The 16,375-nt window shown below is 34.7% G+C and overlaps 1 protein-coding gene across 18 annotated transcripts in view; it reads left to right on the forward strand.

Moving 5' to 3' along the window:
• Positions 1-16,375, forward strand: part of LOC150099111 (paired amphipathic helix protein Sin3a-like) — a 578,777-nt gene that overhangs the window by 490,451 nt on the left and 71,951 nt on the right. The window lies entirely within an intron of this gene.

Consider the following 16,375-nt stretch of genomic DNA (forward strand, 5'->3'; position numbering starts at 1 on the left):
TTCACAGTGTCACATTTTGCAGTTATTCTTCCCACACTTTTATCCCTTAAGTACGTGTGCATTTATAATATAGCATTGTCCTAAGCTTATTTTCATAGCTCACAATATGAATTAGCTTAGTATAATTGAATCGTCGTCATCAGCAATTTACTGTCCACTGCTGGATGAAGCCCTCCCCCAAAACTCCTCGATTCCTATCTTGAGCCCTTCTATTCCACTGAGTTCCTGCCATCTCTTTAATCTCATCCTCCCACTGTCCCATTGGTCTTCCTGTAGCTCTCTTTTCATCTCTAGGATGATACCATTCTGATGTCAGCTTTGTCCATTTTTGAGTGTTACTTCTTGCAGTATAACCCACCCATTGCCATTTCGATCTTTTAATGGCAGTTATGTCTCTCGCACTAGTCCGAACTCTGATCCAGTTGTTGTTGCACTTTCTATCTGGAATGGTAATACTGAGAAATGATCTCAGTATTATATTACCCAAAGGAAAATTTCCATTTTCTTCTGGGTAATCCTCAATTTGTTGGTCAATTTTTTATCAAAGTTCATGTTTCACTTCCATATGTCATGACCGGAAGTATACAACCGTTGAATATTTTTCTTTTAAGGCAGATTGGGATATTTCATTTGAGTGCTTCACGGTGTTTTCCAAAGGCTATCCAACCAAGTTGAATTTTATGTGTAATTTCGTCACTATAAAAATAATATATATATAATAATAATACATATATAAATAATAATATAATATAAGATCACAGTAGATCACAGTCACTCTCTGCTCTGATCTTTTGTAATTGAAGACTGGAACATTTTACATAAATGAAAATGCCTTTAATACTGTTATGTTATTTAAAAAAATACAATTATACTACAAAGACAATTGAAAGACCAGATCATGTGACTTGAGTGCATTGTAAAAAATGAGTCTGGCTCCACAGTGAATGCTTTTATTATTTCTCTTTCCTATTAAATTATTGTTTATGGATAATTTATATAATTTCACCCTTCATTATGAACAATAAAAGAAAGAAAACACAAACTGAGTTCTTGTGAGCTGTGTTATGGTGTACATTTTAAACACATGAAGTAGACCAATAACTTTGGCAAGTAAGATTTTTATGTAGCTAGTAGATTTAAGTTGTATTTCTGGAACTGAAGAGTTGACCTTCTAGGAGTTTCATAAAATAATTAACTGGAGCTGGTCAGATAGGACTGCCCGTGGCAGTTTGGGAGTCCCAATCTTCCTGTTTATTCTAATACATAGAATAACTGGCATTTATGGTGAATCCATGGTCAGTCTTCCCTTTTTGATATCTAATAATGTGCACTGCTACAGGTAGTTAATTTTCTGTTTATAGAACACCTTCCTTCACTGGTAGATACATTCATTCATTCATCTTCATGCCATCATCCATTACAGAAGACAGGTATTATCAAAACTTTTACGCACACAACTCATGGTCTGTTCTGATTCCCTCTATTGAGAAAATTAAATAAAAATACACATATCGGCTACTAAATTAAAAATTGCAGAAATCGGTGGTTTCATATAAGCATGTGACTGCCAATACCAATCTTCTTCGATTCCCTGCACATAGTTCAATGAGATGTGGGTTGGGAACAGCTTTAGTCAATTGCTGTACAGAGAGATGTTTTTCCATACAAACCTTTTCAGATGACATAGGTCTCATTCCTGATAGATCATCTTGGGACTACAGTTATGCCTCTTAGACAAGCACCGTGGGTTATTTTTCCAATAATTAAACACTCGGGATATCTCAACTTTTGAGAAACCAGTCAGCTCTACTGTTTTCAAAATCGCCAGCCAGACAGGCGCCTACCATAAGCCCTTTATCGAACTCTGAAAGATCCTTTGTTTTTCCTGTTATGATCAACACTGTTGATAATTACTCACCAGCAGCATTCTTAAATAATTGCCTAGAACACATGGTGATGCACATGACCAATCATTTTGCATATATACTGTGTAAGTGACGTTTATGTACATCTACATGCTGGTATGTGTAAAAATCATTTTTACTGCTAATGGTTATAACCATGCCATCATTGAGAAAATTATTAATAGATATCATTCTTCTGAACTACAACCTGATGCAAAAAGTTTCCATAACTCTACATTTAAAAAGACATTGGAACCTTTGCGAGGACAATCTTACAATCTTTAGACATCACTAAAAGACTTCCCCCCCCCTTTACATTTTCCAAAGATAAATTATTACCCTCCCTCCCTTGCCTAGTGTACATCTGGTGCCCTGTTCGTGTCAACTTTGTTATTTTTTGTGGCTACTTGGATTTTTGAAAAGTACAACAAAGGTAGGTAATATATATATATATATGGTCACTTCATAAAATTTTTATTTTAATTTTTAATTATAACATGGAGTTGCATTCAAAAAACACATCTTGAGGGTGCTCCATGACATAAAAGCTTGACTTATCTCATTATACATTTAATTATTTTCTTATAAATGCCTTATGCATTTTTTTTGTGAAGACTAAATAAGATTGGTTTTGAAGGGATGCATATGCATGACATAATTACCTGCTGATCATTTGAAATCATGTGTACAGTGTTGATATATAGAATAATTGGGCAAAGGAATTTGTACTTAAACATAGATTGCACTTGAATGGTTATTGAGTCAGGTGTAAAGAAATTATGGTTCACAGAATAGATATGCCTGGGGTGGTTGCATGAAAGCATAGATGCTTTCATTATTTAAAGTGGTAGAAATTGTGGCTGTAATAACAGAGGACCACTGATAGCTTAGAGGAAATGCAAGAGTAGTTTTATCAAGAAAGAAAGAAAGTAAACCATAGAAATAAGGAAGGGAATTTGAATTGGCATCAAAATTGATGATAGGCACTACAGAAGTACTATGGACATAATTGGTGTTACTGAGACCAAGAAGACTAAAACATATAAGATCCTCCTATATAATAAATACAGACTATTATATTCAGGCAATAGTGATCGGTTAAAAGAAGGAGTAGCAGTAGCATTCAACACACTGAACACAAAGATAAAAGTTCTTGATTAGAAGGTAGTTTCAAGTAGTTATGTGCTCAAACTTCAAAATGTGATATTGGACTGTGGAACTTAATTTTGCCAATAATCCCACTGAAGATTTTTCTAATGAAGAAATGAAGGAAATTTTAATCATTAGAAAAGGCATCTGCTATAATTTAAAAAAAAAAAAAAAAAGAGGAAACTGTTCCTTGTTGGAGATCTAAACAGTGGCATAGGAAATGAATCCTAGCCATATAGAAATGGTTGGACAAACATTTATGAAAAGGGTATGCTGATAATAGATGCCTGCTGGATTTTGTTCAGGACACAGACTAGTATTACAAACACCATTTTCCAACTTAAAGATGTTAACATATTCACATGGAGACAAGAAATAAGAAAAGCCTCATTGACTTATTGTTAGTAGTGGTATCTTCATGCATTTTCAAGATAGAAGAGTATACATCATCATCATCATCATCAAATTCCTGCCATGTACCCTCAAGGGGTGTACAGGATATGACAGTACTACATGAAAAAATTACATCATTACTAACTTCCTATCTACAATTTTCCTCCAAATCAGTCTGTTACTTGTCAAGACTCCAACATTATCAGATCTTATATTTCTATCGTCTAAGGCACTTTGTACTGTATCAATCCACCTATATCTTGGTCTTCCTCTGGGTCGTTTTCCTGCCAACCTGGCAGAGAACACTTGTTTTGCTAATCTTTCCTCTCCCATTCTATTTAAGTGACCATACCATCTGAGATTAGCTCTGCTAACGCATGCCTGGATGCTGACAATGTCAAGTTCTTTCCTAATATCCTCATTTTTAATATGATATTGCCATTGATGCCATCTGTTCACGCCTCTAATCTTTCTCAGGACTCTCATATCTGCGGTCTCTAGTCTTTGGTCAAGTGTTTTACTTCTGACCCAGCTCTCAGATCCATAAGTTAAAATTGGTTTGAACACAGTCTTGTATACAGCTAATTTAGTGTTCCGACTAATTTCTTTCTTATTCGATATGAATTTATTCAATTGACTTCCCACGATACCAGCTTTGCTGATTCTGTTGTCTATTTCTATATTTAGTTTACCATCTTCAGTAAAAATTGTGCCTAAGTAGCTGAAATGTTTTACTTGTTCCACAGGTTCTCCGTTCACAACACAGTTGACATTTTCAATGATTCTGCCTATTTTCATTGTCAAACTTTGTCAAATTTTCATTGTCTAAATCAGTCTAACAGACTGATTTAGAGGAAAATTGTAGATAGGAAGTTAGTAATGATGTAAATTTTTCATGTAGTACAATCATATCCTGTACACCCCTTGAGGGTACATGTCAGGAATTTGATGATGAGAGCTATTACTCTGTGTTTGAATCGATCAAGTACTGTGATTTGTGAAAAATGGATGAGTAAGAATTTCATGTAGTGAGTAAACAATACTTTATTGAAAGGCAGGCTCAAGAAACCAAAGCTAAGCTTGATAAACATTATGGTGAGTCTGCACCTTCAATTTGAACGGTTTATAAGTGGTTTAGTAACTTTCGAAGTGGCCATATGAGCACAAGTGATGCTGAATGTTCTGGACCTCCCCCTCTGTTGAGGTCATTACTCCAGAAATTATTGAAAAAATCCTTGATATGGTGATGGATGATAGAAGAGTGAAGGTGTGTGAAATTGCTAAGGCTGTGGGCATCTCAAATGGCTGCATACATAATATTTTACATCAACATTTATATATATGAGAAAACTATCCACAAGATGAGTGCTGCGTTTGCTCACACTGGATAAAAAGCGTCAACATGTGAACTGTTGCAAGGACAGCTTGAAGTTGTTTCAATGGAATCCAGAGGAAGTTTTGCGTCATTTCCTAACAGTGGATGAAACATTAATTCATCACTACTAGCCTGAGACCAAGGAACAGTCAAAACAATGGATTGCAAGCGGAGAATCTGCATCAAAGATAGCTAAAAAAAAACATTCCTTCAGGAAAGGTTATGGCCCCCCTTCTTCTGGGATGCTCATGACATAATCATCATAGACTTCTTGGAAAAGGTCAAAACAATTACTGGAGTTTATTATGCATCTTTGCTGGATCGTTTAAATAAAGAAAAAATGACAACGCTCACTCTTCTGCAATTATAGCTGCAAAAGTCCTTTTGCATCTCCCCCCCCCCCCCCTCCTCTACTCTCCAGATTTTGCTCCCTCAGACTACTGTCTGTTTCCAAACATGAAAAAAAAGGCTGGCAGGAAAGAGATTTTCATCAAACGATGAGGTGATTGCTGAAACAACTGCCTATTTTGAAGAGTTGGACAAATCATACTATATATGGACAGGATCAAAAAAACTTGAGCATCATTGGACTAAGTGTATAGAACTCAAAGGAGACTATGTTGAAAAATAAAAAATGCTTGTCCCAAAAAAATTGTTTTTTTTTTTTTTTTTTTTTTTTTTTTTTTTTTTCATTTTTACATGGACTTATCGAACAACCCTCGTACCCTATATTGGGGAAACAGGATGCTCAATTCCTGTCAGACAAAAGGAACATAAACGACACATCAAATATAATAACTATGGTGAAGCTGGACTTTCTGATCATGCCCTGAACATTTACATAGAATTAACTGGAAAAGGCACCAGTTGTTTACATCATACCAAAACATGGTATGAATGTAAATTTAAGGAAGCCTGTGAGATTCTTATCAACCACCTCAATCTTGACAGTTAAGTGGGTAGAATATGTGCCTTCCATATACTTGGGATTTTTAGACCATCATTATTGTCAAGATTGGGATCTATAAATACTTAACTATAAATACGACCATAAGTAATCCAGAATCTTAAATTCTTAAATCTAATATAACAATTGTCATGTTAAATTAGGACATCATTGTTACTGTAAGAAAACTATCTATATGAATGAACGTGTCTATGATGTTATCTTAAATAGAATATAGCTTTGATGTAATTTTTTTTAATTAATATTTTATTTTATTTTCACTAGAGGTCATGGCAGTAGAATCACCGTTGATCAAATCATTGTCTCTTTAGCATACTGTGTGAAATGTAATTCATCTTGTCTTTGTATATATGTGTATACTCCAGGTGATGACCTTAATATGAAGGTCAAAATGTTCGGAAATTAAAATAGTTATTCATAACACTGTTGTAGTCCATAATTTATCTATAAATTGAAGGCATTAGAAGAACATGAATATGAGAAGGATGACACTCTTTGGCTTAAATGCATGACTGACTGGAACATTAGAAAATTTATTGCTGGATTACAATTCTTTCATGCAAGCAGGCAGCCCTCTATCAGCACCTATACCTGCATTGGTTTTGTGAGATTGTAGTTAAAAAAAAATAATAATCAATAAAAATAACATAATAAACTGCACAATCAATTCCTAAAATGCCATTAATTGCTAAAAACTCTGTGTGTTTAATATCTATATAAACTAAATTATTTTATGACAAGTATTTTACTTTAATTAAAGTCAGTAATTTTGCTATTCAATAAATGAAAGCTTGACTGAACTTATATTTTGTCTTGAGTGCAATAGGTCTATGTACATACACCTTTTGCACTTTTTACATACAACTTCATGTAATTAGGGCATCCACTTAATTTGGTCAAGTTATGCAGTTCTTGATGTGGGTCAGTTAACTGACCCACATCAAGAACTTTTTTTTGTGATTCCATCCACAAATGGTTTATTTGTAAACATATAATATATTCATAGTGTGCAAACAGATTAAGGATTTTTTTCAAATTTTTGATTTCATATATTCTTTTTTTTTTTTTTTTTATCCCAGAAACTCTGTTTTAGAGACTCAACATGGAACTTTTTCATGCTGCTTTAAGCCTCCTATAAGCAGGGTGATGGTTTCACATTAGGTAAAAAAAAATTCTGTCCAAAGACAATCAAACTATAATAGGAGTCAAACTCACAGTCTGCTGGTTGAGAGAGATAGCTCTAACCACTCAGCCAACCAGACCAGCAACTTATATGGAATATTGTTCAGAGCAATGCATAATACATAATGACATCTAATATTTCCGTGACTTAGTAAATGTTCATTTGATTTCCAGTATGGAGACCACATGTTTGTTTACTCGGGTTAGATTTTATTAAACTAGCAAAAAAAAAGTTTCACAAGTCATCTGACTCACATCATCAGGAGGACAAGACTTGTATTTTAAAAAAAAAGAAAAATTACACAAAACACATTTTTCACCAACTAGCAGTCTAATACATGTAATAGAGTTGCAAATTAACCATTTTATTAAATAATATGAAAGTGTTCAAACAGAGCTAGTTCAGAGACATAATACATGTCATATCCCACATTTGCAGTTGTTAGATATTTGATCTGCATTTATTAAAAATTAATACCTTCTGGGAAGGTGGTTGGACCTGCATTGCAACAACATTGGATCTGTTAATAAGAAGAAAGCTATATGTGACTTGGTTTCTATATTTAGGTGAAAAAAATTCTCCTAAATATGGAAAACATATCTAAATTATGTGGGAGTTAAACGAATGAATAAAGCAGGTGCTGCATAAAAAGAGAATATTGTGAAAAGAGTGATGTTTGCTATAAATAAATATAGCAAACATCACTGTCTTCTATTTATAGCAACAGTGACTGTTGCTATAAATAGAAGATTAGGAGTGATTTTCATGATAAGGAGGACAGTCAGATTATGAAAAAGTTAGCCAAACAGACGAGGTGAAAATTTTATCATTGTAGCAAGTAAATGGAAGAATGACTGCAGAAGAATAGCCTTGGTGAATGAAAATTATAGAAAAGAATCTGATATACATGAAATAACAGTTATTAAGTATTCTCTTTAGTAAGCTATATGTCATAACTTTTTTTTTTCCAGGAAATTACAACATATACTGAATATTATTTGTAATAACTTAAATTAATACTTCTGATATTTCAGCAGTCAAATTGCTCTCATTGGGGATCACAGAACAGTGATATATGCAGTGTGCCCATTAAGATGAGACAATTATTATATCAAAACAAAACTTATTTGGAATTGTCAATTTTACTTTCGGTGTCTTGGTAACACTGCATTGGATGTCCTAAATGTCACTGAACTGCTCATCTTTCAAGGCACACTTTGTCTTTGGGAGGAGGGAGAAGTCTGAATGGCCTATCCCCCTCCCCCATTCTACAGTTGACTAAATTGGATGGTCTTAGCCATTGGGCTGAAAATCTGAGGATGAGTATTTCACAAATTTGGGGCCGTTTCATGCACCCAAATTAGTTGCATTTTGGAAAGTTTTCTCAGGACTAAGGCAGATTTGTATTTGTTGTGGTGGAGTAGACTGGCCTTTGTCCAGTGTTACCTGTGGTGGGTGTCCAAATCATGGTCAGCAGATCCTAGAATGGCCATAATGGTGGAACTAGATGTAATCCATGCATCCAGAAATTATGATATTGGCTGTCTTATCTGTTTGACTGTAGTAGGACAATTTGCGACTGCAAGGGATTCTGTAAACACCTGGCAGGTTAGGGAATGTGGCTGGTCTTTGTTAGAGCAAATGATGGATGCCAATTTTTTATGTAGTCTGTAAGTGCTTGTAAAATTGTATTTCTTTAGGATTTTTGGTAATTTTTCCACATATCCTGGGCAATTAATGTGCCCTGGATATGTGGAATGGGGATAGCTTTTATGTAGTGTCTGTTCTGAAGTGGGGGAGGGAGATTGCTGTTAAGGGTGTAATATTATTTAGATTTTATGGGAGTTGTAGCCATTGGCTAAAAATAGTGTTGAGAATATGGTCGAGTTCAGTAGCTAGGACACTGTTATCAATCCGATTAACCCATCCTGCAAACATTTATCCACAATTGTGACTCAATTTTTACATAAGGAATTTTCTGAACATTTCTCATAAACAAACAAATAATAAAATGTGATTTAAAAAAAAAAATTATAGATAATAATAATAAAATACAATACAATAAAACATAACTTCATAAAAACTACATCAGCAGTTATTTGTTTCTTGAAGCCATGCTACTTCTAATTCCTGTTAGCTGTCTGAAAAAAAAAAAAAAACCATGAGCAAATTACAGCCACTGATTATTCTACTGTTATATCTTCGTTTTCTTTCTTTCTCTGTTGTTATTTAATATATTCTAATTTACTTCCTTAATAATGCCCTACTCAACTCTACCTAGGAATGTTTCCTTTTCGGACACTAGCAAATTTATTTTTTATTACTGCGCCAGCCAGAGTCCTATAATATGAGCTTATTCAATATTCAGGGAAATATTCCTAGGTTAACTGGCATTCATTCTGTTATGCACTAAATAGATACTGGTTCTAATTGCAGTCGTGACCAATAAATCTATTACTCAAACACTCTCATTAAATTCCCTCGGCTATTGTTCTAAATTTTTGCAAGTGGTAATTTGAATTCTCGAATCAAGCACGAAACAGGCATATACAATAAAACATGTTTATTGGAACAAATTCACTTTACAACTATAATTGAAATGGGATATTAAGCTTTACAAAATCTCTTACTAAGTTAGTTACTCAATACTAATTTAAGAAGACACTCGTAGATCAACTTGGCAATTACTCATCCTCTATGCTACATTAAAATACATTTCTCAACCCGTTACTATTCTGATATAAATCATCTACAAATTATCAAATTCACATATAATCTCAGTCACGTGCAGCAGAGGTCTTACAACAAAGGTCTTTACATTACCCAGTCCTTTCCTTCTGAAGGTCTGTTAATGGCCACGTGTATTTCGGGTCCTCCTTCCTTGGTAGCTTCTGCAATGGGCTGACGACTACGCTGTCCATTTTACATTCTTCCCGGACTCGAAATTCTCACTGCCTCAATACAGCGCATTCTCTGCTCCTGCTCGAGTGGGACATCTCTCTCGCTCATCCCTACTCTGTTCGATATTCAGGAATCCTCGAAGTGAAGTCAGGAACAGCCAAAAAAAAAAAAAACCCCGTTATCGCGCACATTCTGCTTATATTTCGTCCCTTCTTTCCCATACGACCCTTCGTTTTTTATGCACTTAAGGTGATCCTCAAGTCCTAGCTGTCGTTTAGGTGCTGTATTCTCGGGAATCCCGCTTACGTCATCTTTCTCGTATGTTCTAGCTAGCGGCATTACGGCTGAGACGTGCGTATGTAGCTCGACCTTTGCACTCGTACTCTTAACTTCTTTGGCGACATTAAGTTTTAGACAGCTTAATGGGACAAGATTATACTACAATTTCCTTACTAAAATTTCATTAATCCTATAATCCTCTGGTTTGACTTTCAAGTACAAGATTTTTCTGATACGATTTACATGTTATTATACAAATTCCTTTACAACATAAATTCAGAACTGTGTGCTGTCAACCAGGTATTATCTGAGTTAGCCAAATTCTTATGTTAGATTCTGAATGAATAATTTCTAAAAATCGTCCATTCAGGATTTAACACTACCACTGGTTAAATCATTTATATCATGCTTTGCTTTGACTACTTTTTAAGACTGACATTTCAAGAGAGAGGACAGAAGACTTGTAACACATAACTTGATTTGTTTGGTGGCAAGTGATTAATGAGAAAGAAATAATCTATTAATGTGTTTTTGAAAAGCTGGGATTGTACTCATTGGAAAAATAGTATTAGGAAGCCTGTAACTTTGGGTTACTCAATAATGGCTTTTACTACTGTTGCTCTGTTTTATTGGCATTTGCTGTTTAATACGAGTTGTTTTAATTTTCTTTTTTGTTTCAGAAACTCTCTTATGTTCAAACACGTGGATAGGCTTATGTGTTCGTCAGACATGTTGTAATAGATTTAACGGTATTGATATGAACGCAGATGGATAAGAAAAATAACTATTTATTAACTTAAAAGCTAATATTTCACTGGTATTATATCCAGCATCTTCAGAGCACACAACACAAAGTTTGTTGCAAATGCAAGACAACCACAATCCGGTATAACAGTGGGGCTAGTATAAGTAATTGCAACGTGCAACACAAGACTAAAGTCCTAATAGGGCGTCATCTAGGTTAAAAAAAAAAAAAAAAAAAAAGTAGTTCAAAGTTTTGAAATAGTAGTCCAAATAATAGTCTTAGAAAGTTTGAAAAAAATAAAATAAAAGTAATTAATATTAATTTGGTCTTAGGATGACTGTCTCCCAAATCTTTGGTAGATTTATATAGCCATACTTGTTAAGGTTTGGAGTATGTTTTGAGGCTTCTGTTGATTCCAGGAACAACCTTTCTGACTTGTAGAAGCTTCTACAAGTTCTTTCTGACTTGTAGAAGGCAAGAACAGGGCACTTCATAGACTCCTGGATGCGATAGAGGAGTGCATTTGTCCTTAGATGAACTGATGAGAGTTGCTAATTTCACATAAGGTTTAAATACAGTGCACAGTTGGTGTTTGTTAAAGCACCCTAGATATCTTTTCAGATGTGCCTTTAAATTAATAACAAAAATTTTATTTATTCTAAGCATTATAAGATATAAAATAGTGTAATGATTATGACAACTGAAAAAAAAAATAATATAAAGAATATTTTTATTATATTAATATTTACAATAGATAGCATTTAATCCAAATTAAAATGAAATTAAATTTTATTTAAATAAATCAAATATTTATATATTTATACATTCTAAAAAAAAATGTATAAACTCTCATTAATAAACATCACAAAAATTTACAGAGCGTCCTGTTAGTTTGAAATTTTTTGTGTTTGCGTTGAAATAAAATACTTGTATTTTTTGGTGGGGGCTATATTTTGAATTTTTTAAAGGAATTTTTAAATGTTACTGAAAATATTTTGGGGAAAAATTATATTGTCGGGTTTAAAAAAAAAATATATATATATATACTTGCATAATATAATTATAATAATTTAATTTCAGTGTTTTATTTTTTTCCCGACACTTGACAGTGTTTATTATTAACCAGCCTGTCAAAATTTGAACTCAGAGATTGTGAGCATATGACCTTCATTATGGTAGAAAGGTTGACGTCGGTTGATCTTGATCTGTGGGCTGTTTTGTTACCTTTCATACATGAGAATTATTGTTCACATAAATAGGTGCTTCCAAAATAACATGGAATATTTGCTGCCAACTTTTTTATTTCCGGATATTTTTGACCTAAATAACTGATTTTTGATACACCGACTTCTTGGTATTTCGCTTTTAGAATGGAATCATTTTGGAAATCAATAAGTTCTATTTGAATACAAATACGGGGGTGCTTAAGGGTCAAAGCTGTATAACTGAGAGGAGACCTCCACATAGCCTTTAAAGGAATGCGGAGAACCGACCAGGGCTTCTGACCTAATGTCCAATCCTCACCTTCTCGTGCTGCACCCTGTTGGGTATCTACTTTGATACTGAACGAACGAGGATGGGCTGGCAATTTGGGATTTAGCCGACCAAATTGTATTCTTATTGGTTAAACCAAAATAAAAAATGATGGTGCAACATGACAAAATTTCATGCCGGCTGGGGCGTCGCCCGGTTAAACAAGGCCCCCGTTGTTTTCGCCAGGGAACCAGGGCGAACAGCGAAAAGTCAGCTACTGGAACAAATCTGAAAACAAACCCCAACTCAACATCACCAGAGTTAAAGATCGGTACTATCAACGTAAGAAGCCTGAATGGCAAAGAAATGGAGCTAGCTGAGGAATTAGATAAGTACCAGATCGACATAATAGGGGTGACTGAAACAAAAAAGACCAAAACTGGTGAGATCTTTCTGAGCAATAAATACAAAATGTTATATTCAGGCAATGACAATCAAGGAAAAGAAGGAGTAGCCATAGTATTCAACACAAAATACGAGGCTAATCTCCTTGAATGGCAGTCAGTCTCAAGTAGAGTAATGTGGGCAAATATGAGAATTGGGAACTGGACAATGAGACTTATTTGTGCCTATGGTCCCACAGAAGGTTCTACTAAGGTAGAAGTGGAGGAATTTTTTGAGGCTTTAGAAAAAGCAACTGACACAATGAAAAAGGAAAAGTTGGTCCTTGTTGGGGATCTAAATAGTAGAGTAGGAAATGATTGTGAGACATACAAAAATATTTTGGGAAAATTTGGAGAAAAGAGCAAAGCTAATAATAATGGCAAATATCTGTTGGATTTCTGCTCAGGACATGGACTGGTTATTACTAACACCATGTTCCAACATAAAAATGTGCACAAATTCACATGGAGAGAAGAGGCTAGGAATAAGAAAAGTCTCATTGACTATGTTATTGTTGATAGTGATGTTTTCTCCCTGGTGCAGGACACCAGAGTGTACAGAGGATTTGAAATTGGAAGTGATCACTATTTAGTCTTGAGCAGGATAAAATTGAATTTCATATTGAAAAGAATAACATGTAAGAAAGTTTTAAAGCGAATAAAAGTTGAGCAGCTCTCAGATGTGAACTGTAGACTAAAATACAGAAATATTATTGAAAAGAAAATGAAAGAGTTTGAGAACAGGAATCAAACCTTGGAGATTCAGTGGCAAACTCTGAAGGAAACATTGATTGATTCTGCTAGAGAGGCATGTGGTGAGGTTGTGTGCAAGGATAAAAAAATCAGAACTCCCTGGTGGACACAGGAAGTTAAAGAGGCAGTGAAGGAAAAGAAGAAAGCATATCAAAAGTTCCTGGCAAATAAGTCAGCTTTTACTCTTACAGAATACAGAGACAAATGTAAGAAAGCTAAACAGTGTGTAAAACTAGCTAAACAAAAGTCATGGGAGGACTTTGGCAAGAATATAGAAAATAAATATCAAGAAGGTGGCAAAATATTCTGGAGGTTGTTGAAGAAGCTTAGGAATGGAGGAAAGAGTGCTGTAAAAGGAATTAGAGATGATAAAGGTGAAATGAAAACAGGAGAAAAAGATATCCTTGAAGTATGGAGTAATTACTTTGAAAAACTGCTAAATGAAACAAGCAGTGATGACAGCACAGTGATAAAAAACACTGACCAGGCATGCAGTCAGGAATACATATCCATACTTGAAGTAGAAAAAGCCATCAAAGGCTTGAAATGTGGAAAGGCAGCAGGAGTAGATGATATTCGACCAGAAATGCTGAAGTATGGTGGTATAAGAGTCTTACAGTGGCGGCACTGCATAGTTCAGAAAGCCTGGACAGAGGGACGAATTCCCGATGATTGGAGTAGAGCTCTCATAGTACCCATATATAAAAAGGGAAATAAAACTGAATGTGAGAATTACAGAGGTATTTCCCTACTGAGTGTTCCTGGCAAGATCTATGCAAGTATACTTGAGAAACGGTTGAGAAGAATTGTGGAAGAAAAGCTTGGTGAAGAACAAGCTGGATTCAGGCCAAATAGAGGCTGTCAGGATCAGATCTTCACTTTACGACAAATAGTCGAGAAAGCATGGAAATATAACAAAGATCTGTATTTAAGTTTTGTCGATTTGGAAAAGGCATATGACAAGGTGCCAAGAGAGAAGCTATTCAATACGCTGCAGTTATATGGTGTCAATGGGGCATTATATCAAGCAATACTTAGTCTTTATTTGAGTTGTGAGTCAGCAGTTAGAATTGAAGGAAGTACAGGAAGATGGTTTAATGTTAAATCTGGTGTGAGACAAGGATGTACATTATCCCCTCTGTTATTCATTATCTATATGGATCACATTATGAAGGAATGTGGTATTAAACCTTATATCAAAATTGGAGATGTTAATGTCAGCTCTTTGCTTTATGCGGATGATGTTATACTTCTAAATAAATCCGCTACAAGTCTGCAAGATTCTCTGACTAAATTGAATAGCTGTTGTAATAGATATGGTATGAAGGTCAGCAATAAAAAGACAAAGACAATGAAAATAGGCAGAATCATTGAAAATGTCAACTGTGTCGTGAATGGAGAACCTGTGGAACAAGTAAAACATTTCAGCTACTTAGGCACAATTTTTACTGAAGATGGTAAACTAAATATAGAAATAGACAACAGAATCAGCAAAGCTGATATCGTGGGAAGTCAATTGAATAAATTCATATGGAATAAGAAAGAAATTAGTCGGAACACTAAATTAGCTGTATTCAAGACTGTGTTCAAACCAATTTTAACTTATGGATCTGAGAGCTGGGTCAGAAGTAAAACACTTGACCAAAGACTAGAGACCGCAGATATGAGAGTCCTGAGAAAGATTAGAGGCGTGAACAGATGGCATCAATGGCAATATCATATTAAAAATGAGGATATTAGGAAAGAACGTGACATTGTCAGCATCCAGGAATGCGTTAGCAGAGCTAATCTCAGATGGTATGGTCACTTAAATAGAATGGGAGAGGAAAGATTAGCAAAACAAGTGTTCTCTGCCAGGTTGGCAGGAAAACGACCCAGAGGAAGACCAAGATATAGGTGGATTGATACGGTACAAAGTGCCTTAGACGATAGAAATATAAGATCTGATAATGTTGGAGTCTTGACAAGTAACAGACTGATTTGGAGGAAAATTGTAGATAGGAAGTTAGTAATGATGTAATTTTTTCATGTAGTACTGTCATATCCTGTACACCCCTTGAGGGTACATGGCAGGAATTTGATGATGATGATGATGATGATGAATACAAATACGAGCTTTTTCGAAATTAAAAGAAAAAGGATCCGTAAAAAGCAAAAAAACGTCTTGCTCCTTGAAATTTTTAGGTAAAACTTTGATTCTTATTGTTCAACTGCTCACACATAGGAAAGTAATTTAGAGTATTCTCTTTTAAATGATTTTGAAACAAAACTAACTTACATCTAAAACTTGCCAGTGCATCATACATGTGTGTTATTAACTGATCTTTCCTCTGAAATTTGACATTTAAATCATTCAAATGTCCTGTAATATCAACTAAGAATGCCAGATCTTGTACCCGTGTCTGATCATTAAGAAATGCAACATCATGATTTTTCATTTCTAGGAACAATTTGATCTAAATGTAAAAAAAAAAAAGCTTTTTAGAACCTTATGACAAGATAACAAACGAATCTCTGTTTATTGGAGAGTGAATTTGAAGGTAGCCCTTCAAATTCACTCTCCAAGTCTTAGAAATTGTGCAAACTGGCGGTGATTGAGGCCTCTGGATCGGATGAAGTTCACAGTATTTGTCACACGCTTAAGTACACCGCTCATTTCCAACATTTTGGAGCATAAGACCTGCTGATGAATAATGCAGTGAAAAGATTGCAGTTTTGGAATGTCTGGATACTTTTCCTTTAACTTTGCTGCAAGTCTTGACACAAAACCTTTATTTTGGCCTGTCATTGCTGGAGCACTATTGGTTGTC

The sequence above is a fragment of the Typopeltis vanoorti genome, chromosome 15 (genome assembly GCF_054136105.1).
Source record: "Typopeltis vanoorti isolate ZY-2024b chromosome 15, IOZ_Tvanoo_1.0, whole genome shotgun sequence".
Taxonomy (NCBI): Eukaryota; Metazoa; Arthropoda; class Arachnida; order Uropygi; family Thelyphonidae; genus Typopeltis; species Typopeltis vanoorti.